This window comes from Salvelinus namaycush, chromosome 27 (genome assembly GCF_016432855.1).
Source record: "Salvelinus namaycush isolate Seneca chromosome 27, SaNama_1.0, whole genome shotgun sequence".
In the NCBI taxonomy this organism is placed as follows: Eukaryota; Metazoa; Chordata; class Actinopteri; order Salmoniformes; family Salmonidae; genus Salvelinus; species Salvelinus namaycush.
This window is the reverse complement of record NC_052333.1, coordinates 14,326,396-14,347,019: the sequence shown is the minus strand read 5'-3', so window position 1 is coordinate 14,347,019 and position 20,624 is coordinate 14,326,396. Positions and strand designations below refer to the sequence as shown.

At 46.7% G+C, this 20,624-nt stretch overlaps 1 protein-coding gene across 4 annotated transcripts in view; it reads left to right on the top strand.

Annotated features, from left to right (window-relative positions):
* Positions 1–20,624, top strand: part of pag1 (phosphoprotein membrane anchor with glycosphingolipid microdomains 1) — an 84,387-nt gene that overhangs the window by 14,767 nt on the left and 48,996 nt on the right. For 2 of the 4 annotated variants that reach the window (XM_038966497.1, XM_038966498.1), the window contains exon 2: positions 13,052–13,172. The exons of the other annotated variants lie outside the window; for them this stretch is intronic. The gene's annotated coding sequence lies outside the window, so the exon portion shown is untranslated. The remainder of the gene's footprint in view (positions 1–13,051; positions 13,173–20,624) is intronic. 4 annotated transcript variants of the gene reach the window in all.

Below are 20,624 nucleotides of genomic sequence, written 5' to 3'. Positions count from 1 at the left end.
TCTCCAATCTGCCACTCATAGAGGAGATGGCCATGGGAGGGGGGGGGGGTGACTTTTTGACTTTCTTTAATGATACATCCTCATTTCATTAAAATATCCCCTGTACTGCATGCTCTCCTTGCCCTCTATCCCATGATACAAAACACCACAAATCACAATAACCAAAACCTCACTAATTCTACAACCGTATAGCCAACCCATCTTCCCCAGCTGTACAGAGCCCCCCTCCCCGCCCGACACTCCATATCTCCTGAAACATCTCCACACTTTTTATCATTCTATAGAACTCAAATTCCACACTAAGGTGCGCAGAGACCATCCCATTAAACAATAGTAAAGGGTCTGTTATCCTCCACCTTTGACCCTGTCCCTCCTTGTTAGCCAAATAGCCAACTTTGCCTGAGCAAACAGAAAACTCAACAACACACATTCGGTCTTCTCCTTATTTGAATACCTGTACCCCATTATAAACATCCCAACAGCAAAAACCACCCCCAACCTCTCACACAGACGTTCCAACAGAACGCACACAGAAAACACATGAGTCACAGTTTCTTTCATAACACAGAAAGGACACCCCTGCCCGATTCTCGGTTCAACCCGTACCAACCAGCTGTTAGTGGCCAGTGCTCCATGTAGAACCCTCCACTGGAGGTCCCCTGACCTCTTTGGTACTGAGAGTTTGTAGAGCCCCCTCCATCTAAAACCCACCATACTCTCCACCCCACATATCCCCTGCCACTGATGTGCCTTCATTCCTGTTAGGCTCCTAATGTTCCTTACCTTAATGCAGAGGTTGTAGAGGGCTTTACCTCCCACCCAATAAATCTCCCCCAGGCTCGGAGTGTTAAAATCTAAAAAGTCCTCCAGACCCCCTTGCCAGTCCCCGGTCTCTGCCGTCACCTGCAGTGGTGGCCCCTCCCCCGTTGGCCGCTCAAACACCCCCCTTTGGCCGCTCAAACACCCCCCCCTTACCGGCTCAGACAGTGCCTCCTGGACCTCCTCCAGGAATCTCCAGCAGCCTAAGAGATGTTATTCCTGTTTGTTGTGCCAGGACTTCCGGGGTTTTCCACCCCTCCTCCCCCAGCAGCCGCAGATCACCCAGCCTTTGCAAACCCGCTGCCATCAGTTGCCTCTGCAGGGTGGCCAACTGAACCGATCTCAAATGGATGGCTGGGTTGTGGAAGATAGGCTCCTCCCGCACCCAGAGCCCAGGCTCCACACCCCCTTCTCGTGTGGGCCTTAGCAGCTGCCAGGCCCTCAGCACTGCTGAGTAAAAATCAGAGAGACCTGCTGTACTCAGCCTCATGAGGAACAGCTGCCGGTCCAACTCTAATCCGCCAGCTCTCCTCAGCAGCGCGCATGCTGGTTCCCTCCAGCCAACATCAATATGGTACAGCAGTCTCTGCACCGCCTTTAGTCGGAATGCAGCCACCCTGCTCTCCAGTTCCACCAGGCCCTGTCCTCCTTCATGTACGGACATGTACAACACTGCTGCCCTCAGCCAGTGATGGCCCGACCAGAAAAAATCCACCTGCTTGCGTTGCAGGTCTGCGAGCAGACCGGCAGGGGGGTTGAGAACAGCCAGTTTATGCCACAGGGAAGATACTTCCAGGTTGTTGAATATCAGCACCCTCCCTCTATATGACACTTGGGACAGGAGCCACCTCCACCTGGCCAGTCTTGACACCACTGCCTGTGACAGCCCCTCACAGTTCTTCCTGACCCACCTCTCCGAGCCCAGTTACACCCCCAAAATGTTAAGCCCTTCACAACCCCACTGTAACCCCCCTGGAAGCAGAGGCCCCCGCCCTATCCCTCCATGCCCCACATAACAGAGCTTTGCTCTTGCCTCAGCTTAGCTTAGCTGACGAAGCTCCCTCGTACACCTTCAGACTAGTCTCTAGTGCCTGCATATCCTGACCCTCTAGTGTCTGCATACGCCGACACTGCAATGCCTGTCAACACACCCATGCCTGTCCAGCACACTCCCTGCAGTCTCCTGGCCTACTGAGCCCCCCTCCCACCTTGACCATACAACATCTCCACACAGGCCAAACACTTTTCCCCAAACACAGACATCACATTAAACAGATACTCATGGTTCACTCTCTCAAAAGCCTTATCTTGGTCTAAAGAGACCAGTTCAAAGTTCACATTAGAAACTCTCGACATGTCCAACCCTTCCCTGATTGAAAGAACAAGTTGTCTGTGATTGAGCGTCCAGGTACACAAGATGTCTGGTCCTTGTGTACTATAGAGTCCAGATGGGACTTCAGTCTGTTAGTGAGGACCTTGGCAAATATATTTTAGTCCGCACAGAGTAATGCCACAGGCCTCCAGTTCTTAAGTTCACACAAGTCCCCTTTCTTGGATAGGAGAGTCAGAGCCGCCCGACGACATCTCATCGGCAACTCTCCTATCTCAAAGCACTCGCGCAAAAGAAGTCCAGTCCAATTATTCTCCAGAATTGTTTTATAAGACTCCACTCCACTGGGAGTCCATCGACCCCCCCCGGTACACGGCCGGGGGACATCTGGGTTATGGCCTCTGCCAGTTCATGGGACAACAGGGGAATGTCCATTTCATCTCTACCTCCATCTCACTAATACAACACTCTAGTTCCCCCAATACTCTCCTAGCCTATGAGGATGAGAGCTGTATACTGTTGACAGAAAAGCAGAATTTAGACTTCACACATCCCAAAATTGACTCAGAGACTCATACTCCTCTCTTTGCTGCCCCCACCTTTCCCAAACAGTCTGGAAACCTGAGCAAAAAGTAGCATCTTGAAAGAGCTTTACATTAAACTTCCAATAGGATGCCTGCCGAGGCCCTGGAGAAATAACCATGGCTCGGCTGACTATGTGGTGATCTGAAAAACCCACTTGGAGAATGGTAGCGCCCAACAGCTTATTGCTCTGATTCCTGGACATGTAAAACCGATCAAGTCGGGCTGCACTCACCCTAGCCCCAAAAACCTTCACCCATGTATCTTGTGTTGGGATGTCTAGTTCTCCAAACATCCATTAGGTCAAACTGATTAATGATGTCCCTTAACACCCCACTAAGCCTGAATGAGGCTCCTCCCCATTTCTGTCTTTTGTAAAATCCATTGTACAGTTCCAGTCCCCTCCGACCACCAGCGTCTCCTCAGGCGCTACTTGTGAGAGTTCCTGTCTAAGACTCCCAAATAGAACCCCCCTCTCTCTCCCTGTGTTAGGCGCATACACATTTATAAGGACAAAACCCCGGTTGTTAATTTCTGATTCTACTACAAGCAGTCTACCCCTACACACCTCCTTTGAGGAGCAAATTCTTACAGACAGACGCGGTACAAAAAGGACTGCCACCCCTGCACTAACATTTGTTCCATGGCTCAGCACACTTGCCCCTTTCCACCAGAGCCCCCAGTCGACTTCATTCACCACATCACTCCTGCAGAAACAACACATGTACTTTTTGTTGTTTTACATATTCACCCAACACACTCCTCTTTCCCACATCTCTGGCACCATTTATATTGAGTGAGCCTACCCAAAGAGTCTCCATAAGAAGTGGGAGAAAAACCAGCAAAGAAAAGAGACCAATAGCAAAGCCCAGTGCCAGAAATAAACTCTTCATCTAAACAGCGTCTGAAGGTAGACCTTTACCTACGGTCGTGACCCACTTCCTCAACCTAAACCGTTTCCTGGGTGAGGACACCATGCCCCTCATTTTTCATAGCGTGTTGTACTGATCTTACAAACTTTCACGGATCACAAAAAAAAGCTTAAATATTAACCCTTTTCCCTTTAGTCTCTTCCAGGTACCTTGACAGTTCACTCACCGTATACTTTGACCCCTCTGACTGACTGGCTGTCAGCTTTGGAGCAATTGAGGAGGAGTCTGAAAAGAAAGCCTCCTCATGTCCCATGCTGACCACCTGCCTTTCCTCTCTAGTTGGGGCCTCCCCCCCAGCACCAGGCAAGGGTTATTTGGTGCCTTTGACCTCACCAGCCTCTCCCCTCCCACCTCCTTTCTTATCCCCCTTTTTGCTCTTCTGCTTGACACCCTCCTCCACCCCCCTAGTCTCTTACCCTTCCACACTATACTCTCCTCATCCACTAGCATAACCTGACGAGACCCAGCCTCATCTACACCACCATCCATGACATGACTACATCCTGCCTCATCTACACCACCATCCATAACATGACTACATCCTGCCTCATCTATACCACCATCCATAACATGACTACATCCTGCCTCATCTACACCACCATCCATAACATGACTACATCCTGCCTCATCTACACCACCATCCATAACATGACTACATCCTGCCTCATCTACACCACCATCCATAACATGACTACATCCTGCCTCATCTACACCATCATCCATAACATGACTACATCCTGCCTCATCTATACCACCATCCATAACATGACTACATCCTGCCTCATCTACAACACCATCCATAACATGACTACATCCTGCCTCATCTACACCACCATCCATAACATGACTACATCCTGCCTCATCTACACCACCATCCATAACATGACTACATCCTGCCTCATCTATACCACCATCCATAACATGACTACATCCTGCCTCATCTACAACACCATCCATAACATGACTACATCCTGCCTCATCTACACCACCATCCATAACATGACTACATCCTGCCTCATCTACACCATCATCCATAACATGACTACATCCTGCCTCATCTACACCACCATCCATAACATGACTACATCCTGCCTCATCTACACCATCATCCATAACATGACTACATCCTGCCTCATCTACACCACCATCCATAACATGACTACATCCTGCCTCATCTATACCACCATCCATAACATGACTACATCCTGCCTCATCTACAACACCATCCATGACATGACTACATCCTGCCTCATCTACACCACCATCCATAACATGACTACATCCTGCCTCATCTACACCACCATCCATAACATGACTACATCCTGCCTCATCTACACCATCATCCATAACATGACTACATCCTGCCTCATCTACACCACCATCCATAACATGACTACATCCTGCCTCATCTACACCATCATCCATAACATGACTACATCCTGCCTCATCTACACCACCATCCATAACATGACTACATCCTGCCTCATCTACACCATCATCCATAACATGACTACATCCTGCCTCATCTATACCACCATCCATAACATGACTACATCCTGCCTCATCTATACCACCATCCATAACATGACTACATCCTGCCTCATCTACACCACCATCCATAACATGACTACATCCTGCCTCATCTACACCACCATCCATAACATGACTACATCCAGCAAGCTGGTCCTGGGGCTCTGTTCATAAACACAAACACACCCCACAGAGCCCCAGGACACCAGCACAATTAGACCCAACACAATCATGAGAAAACAAAAAAATAATTACTTGACACATTGGAAAGAATTAACAAAAAAAATAGCAAACTAGAATGCTATTTGGCCCTAATCTGAGAGTACACAGTGGCAGAATACCTGACCACTGTGACTGACCCAAACTTAAGGAAAGCTTTGACTATGTACTGACTCGGTGAATGTAGCCTTGCTATTGAGAAAGGCCGCCGTAGGCAGACCTGGCTCTCAAGAGAAGACAGGCTATGTGCACACTGCCCACAAAATGAGGTGGAAACTGAGCTGCACTTCCTAACCTCCTGCCAAATGTTTGACCATATTAGAGACACATATTTCCCTCAGATTACACGGATCCACAAAGAATTTGAAAACAAAACCAATTTTGATAAACTCCCATATCTACTGGGTGAAATACCAGTGTGACATCACAGCAGCAAGATTTGTGACCTGTTGCCACAAGAAAAGGGCAACCAGTGAAGAACAAACACCATTGTAAATACAACCCATATTTATGTTTATTTATTTTCCCCTTTGTACTTAAACTATTTGCACATTATTACAACACTGTATATTGACATAATTCTATTTGAAATGTCTTTATTCTTTTGGAACTTCTCTGAGTGTAATGTTTACTGTTAATTTTTATTGTTTATTTCACTTTTGTTTATTATCTACTTCATTTGCTTTGGCAATGTTAGCATGTGTTTCCCATTCCAATAAAGCCCTTGAATTGAGAGAGGGAGAGAGAGCAAATGCATGCATGCATGGCTGGGCGATATGGCCTAAAAAATCATATCTCTATTTTTCCCTAACTTATGGGAGATTTACAATAAACAGTACCAGTCAAAAGTTTGGACACCTACTCATTCCAGGGTTTTTCTTTATTTTTTCTATTTTCTGCATTGTAAAATAGTGAGACATCAAAACTATGAAATAACACATGAAATCATGTAGAGTTACCTCAGCTGTAGAGGATAAGTTCATTAGAGTTACCAGCCTCAGAAATTGCAGCCCAAATAAATACTTCACAGAGTTCAAGTAACAGACACATCTCAACATCAACTGTTCAGAGGAGACTGTGTGAATCAGGCCTTCATGGTCGAATTGCTGCAAAGACACCAATACTAAAGGACAGCAATAAGAAGAAGAGACTTGCTTGGGCCAAGAAACACAAGCAATGGACATTAGACCTGGTGGAAATCTGTCCATTGGTCTGATGAGTCCAAATTTGAGATTTTTGGTTCCAACCGCCGTGTCTTTGTGAGACGCAGAGTAGGTGAACGGATGATCTCCGCATGTGTGGTTCCGACCGTGAAGCATGGAGGAGGAGGTGTGATGGTGTGGGGTGCTTTGCTGGTGACACTGGCTGATTTATTCAGAAAACAGGGCACACTTAACCAGCATGTCTACCACAGCATTCTGCAGCGATATGCCATCACATTTGGTTTGCGCTTAGGGGGACTATCATTTGTTTTTCTACAGGACAATGACCCAAAACACCTCCAGGCTGTGTAAGGGCTATTTTACCAAGAAGGAGAGTGATGGAGTGCTGCATCAGATGACCTGGCCTCCACAATCACCCAACCTCAAACCAATTGAGATGGTTTGGGATGAGTTGGACCGCAGAGTGAAGGAAAAGCAGCCAACAATGTGGGAACTCCTTCAAGACAGTTGGGAAAGCATTCCTGGTGATGCTGGTTGGAGAATTGTTGGAGAATTCCAAGAATGTGCAAAGCTGTCATCAAGGCAAAGGGTGACTACTTTGAAGTTCTACAGCATTGAAAGTCCCCAAGAACACAGTGGCCTCCATCATTCTTAAATGGAAGACGTTTGGAACCACCAAGACTCTTCTCAGAGCTGGCTTCCCGGCCAAACTGAGCAAACGAGGGAGAAGGGCCTTGGTCAGGGAGGTGACCAAGAACCCGATGGTCACTCTAACAGAGCTCCAGAGTTCTTCTGTGGCGATGAGAGAACCTTCCAGAAGGACAACCATCTCTGCAGCACTCCACCAATCAGGCCTTTATGGTACAGTGGCCAGATGGAAGCCACTCTTCAGTAAAAGGCACATGACAGCCCACTTGGAGTTAGCCATAAGGCACCCAAAGACTCTCAGACCATGAGGAAACCTGGCACCATCCCTACAGTGAAGCATGGTGCTGGCAGCATCATGCTGTGGGGATGTTTTTCAGCGGCAGGGACTGGGAGACTAGTCAGGATCAAAGGAAAGATGAACGGAGCAAAGTACAGAGACATTTTTGATGAAAACCTGCTTTAAAGCGCTCAGGACCTCAGACTAGAGTGAAGGTTCACCTTCCAACAGGACAACAACCCTAAGCCCACAGCCAAGACAACGCAGGAGGGGTTTCGGGACAAGTCTCTGAATGTCCTTGATTGGCCCAGCTAGAGCCTGGACTTGAACATGATCTAACATCTCTGGAGAGATCTAAAAATAGCTGTGCAGCAACGCACCCCATCCAACCTGACAGAGCTTGAGAGGCTCTGTAGAGAAGAATGGTTGAAACTCCCCAAATACAGGTGTGCCTAGCTTGTAGAGTTATACCCAAGAAGACTTGAGTCTGTAATTGCTGCCAAAGGTGCTTCAACAAAGTATTGAGTAAAGGGTCTGAATACTTATGTAAATGTGATATTTCATTTTTTTGTATATATATAAATGTGCAAAAATGTTTAAAAACATGTTTTTGCTTTGTCATTATGCGGTGTTGTGTGCAGATTGAAGGGGAAATACATTTTAATCCATTTTAGAATAAGCCTGTAACGTAAGAAAATGTGGAAAAAGTTAAGGGGTCTGAATACATTCCGAATGCACTGTATCAACCAGCCTTATTTAGACGATGAGATTATTATGGATAAGAGTATTTATATTTAGTATTTGTGTCAAGCGGCAGTCAAGCATCCATCATCATGTCACCAGAATAGGACCCTGGATATTTATTGTAAAGGAGCATCAAGCTCATCACCTTGCACTTTCACCACCCCGTGAAGTTCATAATTTATTTAATCTGTAGCCTAAGAAACGGCATGCTTTCCCGAGTCGTAGTGGGAGGACCACTCATCATATCATCACGTGAATCAAAATTGATTTCGATATGATGGTTATTATTTCAATATTTGTGCATAAAGGTGTTTCCACCGTAATTTCTCGCATAATTAATTTTACAGACACAAAAACATCCTACCGTGTCAAATGAACAAATTATCTGTTGGCATTTATTCAATTACACAAACTTCCTGTTGCCATCACAGCTGTCATTATTTTTTTTATACGATATGACTTTACTCGCATAAAAACTGTATGGAAACATGGTTAGTGTTATACAAGAGTACTAGATACAATTCTCCATAGTTGAGTGTGAGCTAGGTTCTTCACAATTAGAAAAATACCCCCTAAAAATGATTCGTCCTTGGTCACAAAAGCCCTTTCAACGTTTAACCAACTATGTAAGAATATAGGAATGTATTTATCAAACACATACATCAACCATCAGAGAGGGGAGGGGGAGTTTGGAGTGGAAAGGAAATGTAGTGGAATGAAAGATGCCTGTGTGTGTCTTGTGATAATGCTGGCAATCTCTCAGGACTTGAGATGGAGGGAGAGCTGGAAGAAGAGAGATTAGAAAAGAGGAGAGGGGGATATTGAAAAAGAGGAGACACGCAGCAAGGAGGGACTGTGCTGCAGTGAGCAGCAACAAAAAGGTTCTGAACTCAAGCAGGGCCAGAAAACCTCCTCAGAATACTGAACGACTGAAGAGGAAAGGAGAGGAAAGCTCAGGCCAAAACTAAAGAATGGTGTATTTTAGAACATTCTAGTGCATTCTAGTTCATTTGAGTGCATTCTAGTGTGTTGTTGTGCATTCTTTTCAAGTTCACTGGCCTTTAGAAGGGAGAAGGCTGGTAGTTTAATCATCTATAATGCAATGCATGACTAAACACTGGGAATAGGGAAGGATGTTCTGTTCTTTCGGAACAGGAGAGACAGATTATTGGAATGGAAAGGAGATGTGAAACAGAAAGACGAGGGAGGAGAATTAAGAAGAAAACAAGAGAGAGGAGAAAGTATGAGGGTTGAGGTTCATGATTAGGTATCCGACAGAAAGCATTTGTTTTGTTAATAGGGAATGGGAATGTTAGGGAGTGGGACTGTTATGGTATGGGAACACATGATCATTCAGGAAGAAAGGTTATGATGAAGATGGCAGGAAAGGATCCAATGGGAACTACTTGAACAGGAAGTGAGTAGAGGAAATCCAGTTGTAATCAAACTTGCTGCATGATGATTGGATAAGGACAGCAAGAGACCTTAGACCTCCACTGCTGTCTCTGCAACACGTGCTTGGGTATGTGAAACAACACTATCCAGTAATATTTCGGTCACACTGTGTGCGTTCGTCCGTCCATCACTCTGGGTATAGAAGGGACATATTCATCTGGCTTTCACTCATCAGGATTGTTGTGACACTCACACTGAGGATCAGTAAGATTCCAGGCACTTCAGTTGATGTCATGAGCAAAACCTTTTTTGGCAGCTCCTCTCTCTGTCCTCTTTTACACAGCTCCAGTTTTAATGTTTAATGTTACGAAAACACTGACAGCAGCTGATGAGGGCTGGATTAAAATAAAGCTGTAAACCATTTCAAGATACATTTGGTCATGTAGTGTGCTCCTCGAACGTCTCATTCCAAAATCATGGGCATTAATATGGAGTTGGTCCAGTCTTTGTTGCAATAATAGCCTCCACTCTTCTGGTAAGGCTTTCCACTAGATGTTGGAACATTGCTGCGGGGACTTGCTTCGGGCACCGATGTTGGACGATTAGGCCTGGCTCGCAGTCTGCATTTCAATTCATACCAAAGGGGTTCGATGGGGTTGAGGTCAGGGCTCTGTGCAGGCCAGTCAAGTTCTTCCACACTGATCTTGACAAACCATTTTCTGTATGGTCCTTGATTTGTGCAAGGAGGCATTGTCATGCTGAAACAGGAAAGGGCCTTCCCCAAACTGTTGCCACAAAGTTGGAAGCACAGAATCATCTAGAATGTCATTGTATGCTGTAGCATTAAGATTTCCCTTCACTGAAATTAAGGGGCCTAACCCGAACCATGAAAAAGAGCCCCAGACCATTATTCCTCCACCAAACTTTACAGTTGACACTATGCATTCGGGCAGGTAGCGTTCTCCTGGCATCTGCCAAACTCAGTTTTGTCTGTCAGACGGTGAAATGTGGTTCATCACTCCAGACAACGCATTTCCACTGTCCAATGGCTGCAAGCTTTACGCCACTCCAACCATCGCTTGGCATTGCGCATGGTGGTCTTAGGCTTGTGTGCGGCTGCTCGGCCATGGAAACCCATTTAATGATGTTCCCGACAAACAGTTATTGTGCTGACATTGCTTCCAGAGGCAGTGTGGAACTCTGTAGTGAGTGTTGCAACTGAAGAAGAACAATGTTTATGTGCTACGCGCTTCAGCACTCGGCGGTCCCGTTCTGTGAGCTTGTGTGTTCTACCACTTCGCGGCTGAGCCGTTGTTGCTCCCAGACCTTTCCACTTCACAATCAAATCAAATCAACTTTATTTATATAGCCCTTCTTACATCAGCTGATATCTCAAAGTGCTGTACAGAAACCCAGCCTAAAACCCCAAACAGCAAGCAATGCAGGTGTAGAAGCACGGTGGCTAGGAAAAACTCCCTAGAAAGGCCAAAACCTAGGAAGAAACCTAGAGAGGAACCAGGCTATGAGGGGTGGCCAGTCCTCTTCTGGCTGTGCCGGGTGGGGATTATAACAGAAGATGTTCAAATGTTCATAAATTACCAGCATGGTCAAATACGGCACAACCCAAGGGGGGGCGCCAACCCAAACCAAATAACACACTTACAGTTGACCAGGGAAGCTCTAGCAGGGCAGAAATTTGACAAACTGACTTGTTGGAAAGGTAGCATCCTATGACGGTGCGACGTTGAAAGTCACCATTCTACTGACAATTTTTGTCTCTGGAGTTTGCATGGCTGTGTGCTCGATACACCTGTCAGCAATGGCTGAAATGGACGAATCCACTAATTTAAAGGGGTGTCCACATACTTTTGTGTGTATATATAGTGTATTTTAGGATGTTTTCAACCACAACTGTGAAAAATAACTTTATCTCAAAAACTAAGCAGGTTCTATGTTATACTCTATAGACCTGTGCTGAGTGTTTTGGAATGTCTCACTCCTTTAGCCTACAGTATATGGAATGTCTCACTCCTTTAGCCTACAGTATATGCTTGTCCTGATTCATATCCCCCTCAGACCACCACACGCCTCATCTGCTCTCTTCTCCCATTATGGTCAGTCTCTCAACCTGTTCCACACAGCCCCCACCCCATTGTTAGATTGTCCCATTTTGCTCTTATCCAGAGAGAGCGAGCTCCAGATGGGAGTCTGTTTGTGAATAGGCCCAGCAAATTGCAGTTCTTGTCTTGTAGAGTGATTGTGTGATGAATAGCTTGTACCTCATGGCCATCGATCCATCTCTCTTCTATAGGCATCTTATTGACTGACTATCTGGCTGTAACTCTCACCTTGAATAATCACATAGTATTGACAGGGCTATGTGTCTGTCTGGCTGTCTCTTTCTCTATTTTTCCTCACTCTTCCTCTCTCTAGATCTGGGAAAAAATCCCCGTTGTCAGTCTCTTGGCGAGGACGGGAGGTTAAGGTCTGTTCAGTCTGTCAGTTCATCCTTCTTTTCTTGGTATCCATGGGTGATGGGGTTGCTAGGTGATGGATGGGCAGGTTGGCGTGGCGGCCTTGTGTGCCCGCAGGGCACTCAGTATCACGGTAGGGTACTCCATCTCGGAGAGAGGGAGAGCGAGAGAATGGGAAGTTACACAGCAACACTTTTCTTTCGCTGTCGTCCAATCGAATAGTTCATGCTCGATAGAAATCAGTCTAGCTACTTTTTCCTATTCCTGTTTGTCAGATTTAAAATGTGATATTTACAATATATTTAGATGTTGACTTCCTATCTGTACTGTGTGGAGTTCAGTTTAAATTTCTTTACGTAGTGTACTGTATGGAACATCAGAGACAGAGAGAGACGTCTGGGCCATGTCAACCCCTGGGATATCCTTGGCAGCTGTGGTGTTGGCGGAGTAAAGGATTATGGGAGATGAGCAGCAGTACCCATAGCTTTCCCAGTAGGCTTTCTGTGTGTGCGTGCGTTACTCGCTGCTGTGGCGTCTGCAACAGCTGGGGTCTGGTTAGTCACACAGCCACAGCAGTACACACACACACAGTTCAGACATACACACCTGCAATCCCTACATACTGTATCTGACAGCTGTGTGACTTTAAAAAGCAACCATTATGATAGATAACATTGGCTCTGTTCTGTCTTTTTGAAAGGATCCTCTTTGACTTTTGGAAACGGCCAACCACACTTTTCAGTCTCCTATTGATTTCCATTAATGCCTCGTTCCTTTCTCCTCTGTGTGAACTAGGCATACTGTAACTCAGTGAGAGATGTTCAATGTCACTTACAGCATTTCTGTTGTCGTACCGTTTATTCTTTGAGTACCCAAAACAATTTACAAGGCTGCTGCGAATCCATCATCAGTGATTGTGTGTGTATTCTCCTCTGCAGGGCCACACTTCAAGGCTTTGTTTACTGTGGTCATAACTCCATCCAAGGCTTCTGTGTGCCTTATCATCTGTACAGCCTATTACTGTGACACGAGCCTGGCCCGCCAGACTGATAACAAGAGGTAGGTGTGTGTGAGTGTGTGTGGAATTTAATACCAGTGTTCTGGGAGTATCACCAAGCCAGATCTTCGAGTGTTAAATCAATGCTGTCTATCCCTCCCTTGAACACGATGCTTAACTCCAGTTTAATGTCCCTAGAGAGACATAGCAGATATTCTTTTTAGCATTTTTTAAACTTTTACCCCAATTTCGTGGTATCCAGTTGGTAGTTCCAGTCTTGTCTCATCGCTGCAATTCCCCTACGGACTCGGGAGAGGCGAAAGTCGAGAGCCATGCTTCCTCCGAAACCCGACCCTGCCAAGCCGCACTGCTTCTTGACACACTGCTGGCTTAACCCGGAAGCCAGCCTCACCAATGTGTCGGAGGAAACACCGCCCAACTGACTAACGAAGTCCGCTTGCAGGCGCCCGGCCCGCCATAAGGAGTCGCTAGAGCAGAATGAGACAAGGAGAACCCGGCCGGCCAAACCCTTCCCTAACCCGGACGATGCTGGGCCAATTGTGCATCGCCTCATGGGTCTCCCGGTCATGGCCCGGCTGTGACACGAACCTGATGCTGTAGTGACGCATCAGCACTGCAACACAGTGCCTTAGAACGCTGTGCCACCTGGCAGGCCCCCATATTATTAAGGCTTGTTACATGCTAACCACACTGCTTGCATTACACGTGTGAGCGTTGCAAAATAAATGTACACATACATGTTATTCAATCATTTCATCCAAACTGCTCTCGTGCGTCAACGAGCGTCTGCATAGCCAGGCGCTAAAATAGAACATGGGCTATTTTTTACGCTTGATGCAAGTTCCGCCTCTCCCATCTCCTCATTGGTTTTTAGGAGCATACACCCACGTGGGTGATTGAAAGCTGAACTGAGGTCCACACTCCAGTCCAGTTGGTGATGGTAATGCACCTTAAAGTTGGTTGTGAACCGCCATATAAAGTCCAAAGAAGAAGAAGAAGCCTGAAGGAGGAGAGATTACTAGAAACTAGCTAGGTTTACCTTTTTATCTGTGGATTAATTGTCGAAGTAGAGGACCTTGTGCATTTCAAGTCAAATAACAACCCAATGTTTATATCCCAGGAGAAATTAGCTAGAAACAGCAAGCAAGCTAGCTAAATGGTCATGAATGTTTCATGCGTTTCGACCAGTCCCCAAATTAATATAGGTGGTTCAAAGTTTGTTTTGATATTTTAACCTGCGTGTCCTGATCGCGTCTGGTGTGGATGGACAAAATCAACATGCGCACGCAGCATGTTAGAGGTCAGCAGAATATAGATGGAGAATAGAGACAGAACCAGGAATTGAGATGTCTTGATTGAATCATCTTGCTGAACGATAGCCAGCAAGTTCATTCATTATTTATGAAAATATCAGTCTGTGATGGTTGCAAGTGAATGGCAACTAACTGTAATGTGTTTGCTTTGCCCGTTGCATGTTTTAATAGGGTCTTACATCAGTTATATTAAATTAACAAATAGTGTGTATTAAAAACAACAGCATTGTAGAATCTGTTCAGAAGGGGTTCAAATAGGGGCCTACTTCCCAAATGGCACCCTATTTCATATATAGTGCACTACTTGCTCAAAAGTAGGGAATAGGGTGCCATTTGGGAAATATCATGCGTTTCTAGCTGGCGGTGCTACTACAGTACAGTAGTTTCATTACCACAGTAGTTTCAGTGTTATTTTTATACTTCCCTTCTGTTTCATTTCCTGTGAAACAATATATAGTATGCCCATGGTGCTATAGGTGGAGGCTCTTTGGCTGAATCCCAGCCATCTTGAATAGCTTGCTGTATAGAACTAGACAGGTTGGTGCAGAATGGTGGGAGGCAGGACTGAGCTCCTCCATACAGTAGTGTTTTTTAAAAAGGAGTAGGAGACGAGGAGGGCGCATGGGGACTCGCTTTCATTCTCTCTCGCTCTCTCTCAAAGCAGTTTACATCAAACAGTGGTACTGTAGCAGGTTTTTATATCTGCTGTGGCTGAGTCTCTACCTGTTGGGAGCTAGACAGGCTTCAAAGCATTCCCGGGCCATGACTTATTTTTATTGAAAGCAACATGGGGGGGATGTATACGTAAAAACAAATGTAATGAAATTAAGTTGGACTTGTATGCCGGTGCTGTCGCTATAGTAACCTTCAATATTTATTTATCAGATTTTCTGTGTGTATTATGACTTTTCCCCATATTAAAGCATAGTGATCGTGAAAATTATTCACTGGCAGATTCTACTGTAGGTCACTTTTCTGCAAAACCGTGACGAGCCGTTTCTAAAGGAATGTGTCTCATTTCTCTGTGTGGAAAAACGTCAAAGTCTGGAGAGCGAGAAAGACACTAAAAAGTCTGCCTCCCTGAGCTGAGAGTAACGTTGTGTGTGTGAAGGAAGCTGCTAGTCCTAGCTGGCTGGGATCCCACCTAGAATGGCCTCATAATCTCCGACCACAAACAATGGGAACCCAAAAAAACGCCCTTTCAAAGCTCTGACGCGGCGCCGACAACTTGAAACGCCTATAAGCTTTTTGTAACGTTGGTGCCCGGAGAAGGATATAGTTACAGAGACTAAAACAAATAGAGTGAACAACGTGTGGTGGTAGAGAAGTCTCTCAGCAAAAACAATGACAGTGACAGGGACATTTGAAGTACGTACACACAAAGGACAGGGTGGCTTACATGACAAGTCCACAAAACAAAGGAAATTAACTCTCCCTTGTCTAGACAAAGACTCAGGCCTTATAATTAACTAGAAAAATCCCTAGTGAATTCCTTAATCAAGGGGAAAGAATTTAAAGGATACTGTTGGACATGAACACACACACACACACACACACACACACACACACACACACACACACACACACAGTTACGTAGCCTTACGTCTGCACCAGACAGGCTGGTAAGAGTGACCCATTTGGGGCACCAAGGGGACTAGCGTGTAGCTAGCTATCATAATTCTTCACTGACTTATACATGGATTTATCTCTTGAGACAGTGGGCAAATGGGGCATGAGAGTGTCATCACAAGAGTGTCATCACAATAGTGTCATGTGTCCACAGAAAGTGTTAAACCCAGCGGCAGGCTGACATTACCTCTTTATGATAGGAGGAGAGTGGCTGTGATTCATCATGGAGACAGAGAGAGAGAGAAGGGGGGAGAGAGAAAAATAAAGGACAGAAAGAAATACAGATAGACAGATGGATAGAGTTGGAGCGAGAGAAAGAGAGACCCATGCCTGAGCACCTGGCTTATATTATGTTAGATTACACCAGCGTAATGGTGAACTGCAGCCTGTGAACTGCAGCATTACAGAGGTAATAAGACAGATAATATGGATCATCATATCTGACTTTCCCCATTAAATCTATCCCGGGGCTGAACTTAATGAACTCATCTGTCTCAGTGGTAGCTAATATCTTTACCTTACCACTGTTGCATAACATGGACTGCTGCTGCGTCCATTCCTTTCCCTTTGACTTGAGCATGTGAAAGTGTATAGACACACACACACACACACACACACACACACACACACACACACACACACACACACACACACACACACACACACACACACACACAGCTGTTATAACTGAGAATAGCAGGGTCGTAGTGGATCTCTTTGTCAGTGCTTCGCTACATTCCTCCCACCTCCCCAGGGCTTTGGGATAGTGGGGTAGATGTGGGGTCATCCACCCAGCGAACAGCACCCCTCCCTGGGGCCTCTTTGTCCAGATGAGCCGCTCCCCAAACTACTGGCCCTGACATCTGACAAGCTACATCCCATACCATACCTCTGGGACTGGGGTTGCCTCTCACTCACTCTCACACATACTTATGAGGACTTTTTGGGGACCAAACAATTGATTACCATTCAAAATCCTATATCCCTAACCTTAACCATTAACAACTAACCCTAATTCTAAACCTAACCGCTAAACCTAAAATAGCCTTTTTACAAGTGAGGACCGTCAAAATGCCCTCACTTCTCTGAATTTTGATTGGTTTACAATTCTTGTGAGGACTTCTGGTACTCCCGGGAGGACTGTTTACTGTGTGGTTATTTTTAGTCTCTTCAGGAATACTGTCGGAGCACAGTAGAGCTTCCTTTCGCCTGGCCAGGGCCCCTCTGCCTCCCGCCCATGGTCTGGCCCACGCCTCAGTCCACAGCCCCTTTCCTGGACTCAGACCCCCTGTCCTCCTTTGGCCCACTGTCTTCCCTGCTCTACAGCCCCCCTGTTCGGTTTATTTAAAGACCCTCCTCCTGGCTCGTCCTTAGATTATTTAACCTTGGAGGAATTCCTCTGAAATACCTGTGTGCGTGCATACGTGCGAGCGCAGAGAGCCTGTTGTGTTGACAGGAAGAGACTAGTGTTGGAATGCATCTATCATCCTGTTTACCTGTGAGTTGAGCTCCTCTCATCCTGTTTACCTGTATGAGTTGAGCTCCTCTCATCCTGTTTACCTGTCTGAGTTGAGCTCCTCTCATCCTGTCTGAGTTGAGCTCCTCCCATCCTGTCTGAGTTGAGCTCCTCCCATCCTGTCTGAGTTGAGCTCCTCCCATCCTGTCTGAGTTGAGCTCCTCCCATCCTGTCTGAGTTGAGCTCCTCCCATCCTGTCTGAGTTGAGCTCCTCCCATCCTGTCTGAGTTGAGCTCCTCCCATCCTGTCTGAGTTGAGCTCCTCCCATCCTGTCTGAGTTGAGCTCCTCCCATCCTGTCTGAGTTGAGCTCCTCCCATCCTGTCTGAGTTGAGCTCCTCCCATCCTGTCTGAGTTGAGCTCCTCCCATCCTGTCTGAGTTGAGCTCCTCCCATCCTGTCTGAGTTGAGCTCCTCTCATCCTGTCTGAGTTGAGCTCCTCTCATCCTGTCTGAGTTGAGCTCCTCTCATCCTGTCTGAGTTGAGCTCCTCTCATCCTGTCTGAGTTGAGCTCCTCTCATCCTGTCTGAGTTGAGCTCCTCTCATCCTGTCTGAGTTGAGCTCCTCTCATCCTGTCTGAGTTGAGCTCCTCTCATCCTGTCTGAGTTGAGCTCCTCTCATCCTGTCTGAGTTGAGCTCCTCTCATCCTGTCTGAGTTGAGCTCCTCTCATCCTGTCTGAGTTGAGCTCCTCTCATCCTGTCTGAGTTGAGCTCCTCTCATCCTGTCTGAGTTGAGCTCCTCTCATCCTGTCTGAGTTGAGCTCTTCTCATCCTGTCTGAGTTGAGCTCCTCTCATCCTGTCTGAGTTGAGCTCCTCTCATCCTGTCTGAGTTGAGCTCCTCTCATCCTGTCTGAGTTGAGCTCCTCTCATCCTGTCTGAGTTGAGCTCCTCTCATCCTGTCTGAGTTGAGCTCCTCTCATCCTGTCTGAGTTGAGCTCCTCTCATCCTGTCTGAGTTGAGCTCCTCTCATCTTGTCTGAGTTGAGCTCCTCTCATCCTGTCTGAGTTGAGCTCCTCTCATCCTGTCTGAGTTGAGCTCCTCTCATCCTGTCTGAGTTGAGCTCCTCTCATCCTCTCATCCTGTCTGAGTTGAGCTCCTCTCATCCTCTCATCCTGTCTGAGTTGAGCTCCTCTCATCCTGTATGAGTTGAGCTCCTCTCATCCTGTATGAGTTGAGCTCCTCTCATCCTGTATGAGTTGAGCTCCTCTCATCCTGTATGAGTTGAGCTCCTCTCATCCTGTATGAGTTGAGCTCCTCCCATCCTGTCTGAGTTGAGCTCCTCCCATCCTGTATGAGTTGAGCTCCTCCCATCCTGTATGAGTTGAGCTCCTCTCATCCTGTATGAGTTGAGCTCCTCTCATCCTGTATGAGTTGAGCTCCTCTCATCCTGTCTGAGTTGAGCTCCTCCCATCCTGTCTGAGTTGAGCTCCTCCCATCCTGTCTGAGTTGAGCTCCTCCCATCCTGTCTGAGTTGAGCTCCTCTCATCCTGTCTGAGTTGAGCTCCTCTCATCCTGTTTACCTGTATGAGTTGAGCTCCTCTCATCCTCTCATCCTGTCTGAGTTGAGCTCCTCTCATCCTCTCATCCTGTCTGAGTTGAGCTCCTCTCATCCTCCCATCCTGTCTGAGTTGAGCTCCTCCCATCCTGTCTGAGTTGAGCTCCTCCCATCCTGTCTGAGTTGAGCTCCTCCCATCCTGTCTGAGTTGAGCTCCTCTCATCCTGTCTGAGTTGAGCTCCTCTCATCCTGTCTGAGTTGAGCTCCTCTCATCCTCTCATCCTGTATGAGTTGAGCTCCTCTCATCCTGTTTACCTGTATGAGTTGAGCTCCTCTCATCCTCTCATCCTGTATGAGTTGAGCTCCTCTCATCCTCTCATCCTGTCTGAGTTGAGCTCCTCTCATCCTGTTTACCTGTATGAGTTGAGCTCCTCTCATCCTGTTTACCTGTATGAGTTGAGCTCCTGTCATCCTGTTTACCTGTCTGAGTTGAGCTCCTCTCATCCTGTCTGAGTTGAGCTCCTCTCATCCTGTCTGAGTTGAGCTCCTCTCATCCTGTCTGAGTTGAGCTCCTCTCATCCTGTCTGAGTTGAGCTCCTCTCATCCTGTCTGAGTTGAGCTCCTCTCATCCTGTCTGAGTTGAGCTCTTCTCATCCTGTCTGAGTTGAGCTCCTCTCATCCTGTCTGAGTTGAGCTCCTCTCATCCTGTCTGAGTTGAGCTCCTCTCATCCTGTCTGAGTTGAGCTCCTCTCATCCTGTCTGAGTTGAGCTCCTCTCATCCTGTCTGAGTTGAGCTCCTCTCATCCTGTCTGAGTTGAGCTCCTCTCATCCTGTCTGAGTTGAGCTCCTCTCATCCTGTCTGAGTTGAGCTCCTCTCATCCTGTCTGAGTTGAGCTCCTCTCATCCTCTCATCCTGTCTGAGTTGAGCTCCTCTCATCCTGTCTGAGTTGAGCTCCTCTCATCCTGTCTGAGTTGAGCTCCTCTCATCCTGTCTGAGTTGAGCTCCTCTCATCCTGTCTGAGTTGAGCTCCTCTCATCCTCTCATCCTGTCTGAGTTGAGCTCCTCTCATCCTGTATGAGTTGAGCTCCTCTCATCCTGTATGAGTTGAGCTCCTCTCATCCTGTATGAGTTGAGCTCCTCTCATCCTGTATGAGTTGAGCTCCTCTCATCCTGTATGAGTTGAGCTCCTCCCATCCTGTCTGAGTTGAGCTCCTCCCATCCTGTATGAGTTGAGCTCCTCCCATCCTGTATGAGTTGAGCTCCTCTCATCCTGTATGAGTTGAGCTCCTCTCATCCTGTATGAGTTGAGCTCCTCTCATCCTGTCTGAGTTGAGCTCCTCCCATCCTGTCTGAGTTGAGCTCCTCCCATCCTGTCTGAGTTGAGCTCCTCCCATCCTGTCTGAGTTGAGCTCCTCTCATCCTGTCTGAGTTGAGCTCCTCTCATCCTGTTTACCTGTATGAGTTGAGCTCCTCTCATCCTCTCATCCTGTCTGAGTTGAGCTCCTCTCATCCTCTCATCCTGTCTGAGTTGAGCTCCTCTC